The 5,119-nt window shown below is 44.6% G+C and overlaps 1 long non-coding RNA gene across 4 annotated transcripts; it reads left to right on the top strand.

Annotated features, from left to right (window-relative positions):
- The first annotated feature begins 535 nt into the window (after positions 1-535).
- LOC123132577 (uncharacterized) lies at positions 536-3,417 on the top strand. Of its 4 annotated transcripts, none has more exons than XR_006464899.1 (3): positions 621-979; positions 1,063-2,008; positions 2,987-3,417. It is a non-coding gene; the product is annotated as an uncharacterized lncRNA (long non-coding RNA). The 4 variants fall into 4 exon arrangements; XR_006464898.1 differs by having other exon boundaries at positions 2,897-3,417; XR_006464897.1 differs by having other exon boundaries at positions 635-979; positions 1,063-1,349; positions 1,899-3,417.
- Positions 3,418-5,119: the final 1,702 nt, after the last annotated feature.

Here is a 5,119-nt window from a genome sequence, read left to right as displayed (position 1 = left end):
CGTTCCAGCATCCCGTCGCTGCCGGTCTCCAGGATCGTGTCGCCGTCAGTCTTCAGTACCCCGTCGCAGGACGCCATGGCCGTCGGTTGGTGGCGTCGTCGCCAAGGCTTGGATTGGATTGAGAAAGGATAGAGCCAGGCGTGAGGAACGAATGGATGGGAACGAGTGCGTCGCGTGAAGCTGTTTGCACGGGGCCTCTATGTTAGTGTGTTGCGTGACGAAGTGGCCGGCCGAAGTTTCGGCCGGCACAGCGTTTTGAAACGTTTCCCAATTGCAAAGCACTCGGTGATTTAGGTTTTTTGAGACAGCCGATGCCAAAAGTGACTGGTATCAGTCACAAACAAAATTTCGGTAGTTTTTTAGAACCATAACGCGAAAAATGATAGTTTTATGCTATTTACTCGAAATCGATGGATACATGGATGCACGACCTGCCCCAGATGCACTAGATATGACGCCTATATATACATAGAAAGTCTATCAGGGACGTGAGGAATAAGTAATTCATCACCCTGGTCATCGACCTAGACGGAGGTTGGGCTAAACCGAACCAAGACACCGTCGCACCGCTGTAAATTTCTACTGGCACCGATGTAATTTTACTTTTCCTCCTGACCGCTGTAATTTTACTTTTCGCTTGATAGTTAGCTGATCGTGGGGATTGGGAGATACCCCGTTCCCCATCCTATTCTATACGAGCGGTTTCTGGAGTCTGGATAGCGCGCGTCGAACGTTAACGGGAGGTCCTCGGCGGCAAATCTTCAGCGGTGCTCGTCGATACTGCTCGGTGTTGGCGGCCCACCTCCCGTTCTATTCCAATCAGGCGATGCAGTGAGGGGCTGCTCATGGGATCAACAGTGCGGTGGTCGGCGGGCAGGCGGGGCGGCATGGTGCTCAACGGCTGGTGTCGATGTTGGGCGGCCCTCGTATATATGGTGGTCGCGGTGGCTCTACCGTGAATGGATGCGGCGGCTCTGCGGTAAGTGTGTTGAGGTGGTGCTAGAAGGTACTGAGTCCAACATTTTCTATTTTTATTTTTAAGATTTTTTTTTCGATTTTCAGGCTGATTGAGTGTTTGGGGTTGTCTGCCTGAAGCTGCAATAGTTTAGGAAGAAGATGGAGAAGAAGTATCCTGGGAAGTAGGCAGAAGCTGACACGGACGAGGGGGCACGTGTGCCATCTCCTAGATGTGGAGAGCGGCAACAGCCATATAGCACCCCATTTGAGGTGAACTTTGTGTTTCAGATACCTTTCTGAGTGTGGTGCGTGGAGTTGAGCGAGTCATTGGTGTGTGTAATACTCATCCACAGGAAGCCGCAAGGTTGCAGGTGGGGAGCTCATGGGAGGATGTGAGAAACCCTGATCCCAGTTCCAATATGTTTACACTTCTTTTATGTCTGTGTTCTTCCCAAATTTTCTGTTTTTCTGAAGCAATAAGGGAAGGGGGTATCCAACCTGAAAAGGAATTTCATTAATTAAGGACCAGTGTTACAACTCTTAGGGAACTGGTTCTTTCCAAATTGCTAAATCGGTGTTCGATTTCTGTCGAATAGGTAGTATGGAGAGATCATGAGACGAAATGTCATACCTGGTATATGCGCGCTCGTGTTTGCATGGTATACTTTTTTTTATTGTTTTATATTAGACATGCAATGTTTTTGGAAGCTCTGGTTGTGTTACTGTTTTTTAAGTTCATGCTGGGAGAGTATGAATATTGATAATAGTCGTGATTCTAGTCGGAGTAATGCAAATGTCATACAGTTTCTTCAGGCTTACACCATATAACCAATTGAAGCATGGAACTGATGTTATCACCTTGTTTCAGTCCCATGTACTTCTAAGTGACAGCTGAGAACACTGCATTTCATTAATCATTTTCTTTTTCACACAATTTTCAGAAGCTAACTCAAGTAGTTAGACAAGTGCATAAGAATTGCCATGGTAGGCCGGTGCGTCCTCTGATTGCTCTGCATGTGATGCCTGCTTGCGACATGAACAACAACCTCAGGTACATCTCAGTCAGGATCAGAGGAAAATAAAGCTATTTCTTCCGTGCCATTTGGAGATGGGTATTAGTTTACCAGTGGTCAAGAAAACGGCACCACATGATCCTATATAGAATGTACTGCCTACTGAAACAATGGGAAAATGAGACATGCATTGAAACAAAAATAACTGACTGGAGTTTAGGCTAGCAAAAAATCTGTACGTACAGTTCTCTACATGAGTAACATTGATTATTTCGAGAAAAGCAACCAGCTATTATATCTTCAGCCGACTGCATGAGTAACATTGATTATTTATCTGAATCCAGAGTAGTCAATTTTTTCTCGTTTGATGCTGTTTGGCTTGGTTAGTACCAATTTCCAGTTAGATTTATTTCCATTGCAAAGAGGTGAATTCTGATCCTCTTCAGGGCGTCAATCTTTGCTGGGTTTTATTTTCGGTACTTTTTGTTTCATTACAGTGCAATGAGGAACTTGGAGGTTAGTTGCGCCCATTTTATAAATCAACACGCATGAATCTTGATTATGTATGAGATTATTCTGAGATATTGCCAACATTTTTTATGTTTTGGAGAATGAATTTATCTCTTGTGATAAACTGAGGAGGGTGAAGGCTATGGTTGTCTGTGCAGACTGTGAGATGAATATCTCTACAGCTGGCAATTGCTTCTTTTATATGGTTGGCCGGTGTGCTGCTTCCGTGGTCTTGTTGGAAGGGCATAGGGGTCCCCTAGTTGCTGCGGCGTGTCGGGGGTGGCATGAGCCCGATACTCCTTGTAGACTAGGTGTCGCTCCTAAGTATTGTCTCGGCTATCTCCGTTGCTTTGCTTATTGTCTGCAGCATCCTCTGTGCATTTTCTCGTCCTTGAGTGTGATGTGTTGTTCAACAGGTGAAGTTTCTGCCTCCATAAGCTCGGCTTAGCACAGTGGCGATGGTCATTTTGTATTCCGGTTGGTCTCAACGGTTGTTTTCACCTTAGGTCTCGAGGGAGCGTCTCCATCTTCCAATGGATTGTTGCCTCCCGTGCCAAGGCGAGGGGGCAGGGAGTGCCCTCCGGAGATGGATGAGGTCACAACTAATTTTCTCTTGTGCCCATGGTGATGTCGAGGACGCTTCCTCTCCTGCTGGTTGTTCATCGTTCCCAAGGCTCTGCTTTTGCTGCTGATTACTGTCTTGTTCGTCGAGAAGGGCTTCATCTACTTTAAGCTGGAAATGTGCCTTAGTTGTTTATCTTAGCTTGTTGCTTTTGTTGTAACTTGTGAGTGGTTTGCTGAACCCCTTGTATCTTTTGTTGTTTTCTTTTCTTTGTTTGTTGGTGTTTTCTTAGAGATGTTGGTGGTTATTGTAATTCTAGCCGGCTGGTCGCTTTGTTAATTCAAAGTTGGGTTAAGCTCGAGTCTTTTTTTTAAAGCTCAGCTATTTCTATGTCCTTGATCCTCTGATGAGGTAGAGTATTGAGATCAGATTGAGTCAACCACAAATGACATCGATGAGATGGCCTTCAGGCTTCACTGTCGTGTAACAGAAATAATATTACAAAATAGTTTGGAATATGCCGCATAAATTATTGCATTTGCCTATCATTTTACAAGTAAGTCATACGTTGACATGACATTCAGTTACTGGACCATACACGTTGAAGATACTCTTTTTTTATGGAACGTTGAAGATACTCTTGTTTACATCTACTGCCAAATTTCTTACGTTCGGATCTCAACTGAATTAGTAGAACGTGTTTCTCGTGTCACAAAATAAAATACAAATAGGACGTGTTTCTCAACTGAATTAATAGAACTTGTTTCTTTACCGTCAAAGTAAATTTAGAACCTGAGTAAGCTGGAAAGCCTCTTTCTAGCCGCCGCCTCCTCCTCCAAGAAAAGCCAGGGTTCGTGCCTCTCGCCGGCTCCGTCGCAGGTCCGCCTCGTCTCCGGTGGCCTTAGGGCCATGGGGGCATGGTGGATCCTGGCAAGGGTTGGTGGGAGGGCTCCGTTGTTAGTCGTTCCTTCAAAATTTGTTAGGGTTTGTGTCCTACTCAGGAAGACGAGACGGCGGTGGCTCCCTGAAGATGGAATAAAGGTCTCCCTGTCTAGTCCCTGTTTCGGTGGTGCGTCTAGCATCATTGGTGGGCATGTGGAGGTGTGTCTCCGGCGGATCTATCCTCGGTGGATTTGCTCGGATCTGGTTGTGGTTCGTCTATGTTCGTGTGTCTTCAGGTTGGATCCTTTCGATCTACGTTATTCTTCATCAGCGATGGTTGCTGTTTTGGTGTGCTGGTCCTACGGGCCTTAGCATGACGACTTCCCGACTATCTACTACAACAAGTTGTGGCCGACTCCGGCGAGGGAGGGGTGATGACGGCGGCGCACCTTCGGCTCGTTTCAGTGATTGTAGTCATCGCTAGGTGGTCTACGGATCTGGATGTAATTTTATTATTTTTAGTGTTCGTTGTACTGCCGTGATAGAAGATGAATAGATTGAAAGTTTTCTCGAAAAAAAGTAAATTTAGAACCTCTTATTTGCCTTTTGGATTCCAAATTTCTTACCGGCCTAGGAATTGAGTGCAAAGTTTTTTTTTAAAATTAACCTATGATAAGGAGACAATTATGACGCGGCAATGCCCATGTATAGCAGATATATAGAGGTAATTTACTAATCTCTTCCTGTAAAATTATGTTACATACAGATACAGGGCATGCCCTTAGTGCTCCACGCCTCCTCTCCATAAGATTACATTGCACTCCAGGCCGTAAGATTACACTGCACTACATGCTGCCGTAAGTACTAAACTACGGAACGGCCTCCAGTATCCATAATTTTACCTCCCGTGTGTTGTGTTCCTGCGGGATGAGTGGGGTGAGGAATAAGAATTCCTCACCCAGGATGACGAATAGTGTCACCTTGGGTGAGGAATAGTTATTCTTCACCTCCTCTATTTTACCATCAATGCCTTCTAATTTTACGTTTCGTAAGTTTTATCTTATTTTCGACGTAAAAAGAGATCATAAAAAAAAATATAATCGTTGTAAAAAATAATTTATGTTATCTAAAATTACAACGTAAAAACATAGTGTAAAATACACATAAACTGCAACTTTTTTGACTTATGACCTAT

The sequence above is a fragment of the Triticum aestivum genome, chromosome 6A (genome assembly GCF_018294505.1).
Source record: "Triticum aestivum cultivar Chinese Spring chromosome 6A, IWGSC CS RefSeq v2.1, whole genome shotgun sequence".
Taxonomy (NCBI): Eukaryota; Viridiplantae; Streptophyta; class Magnoliopsida; order Poales; family Poaceae; genus Triticum; species Triticum aestivum.
The sequence above is the reverse complement of the archived record's forward strand: the minus strand, read 5'-3'. Positions and strand labels throughout refer to the sequence as shown.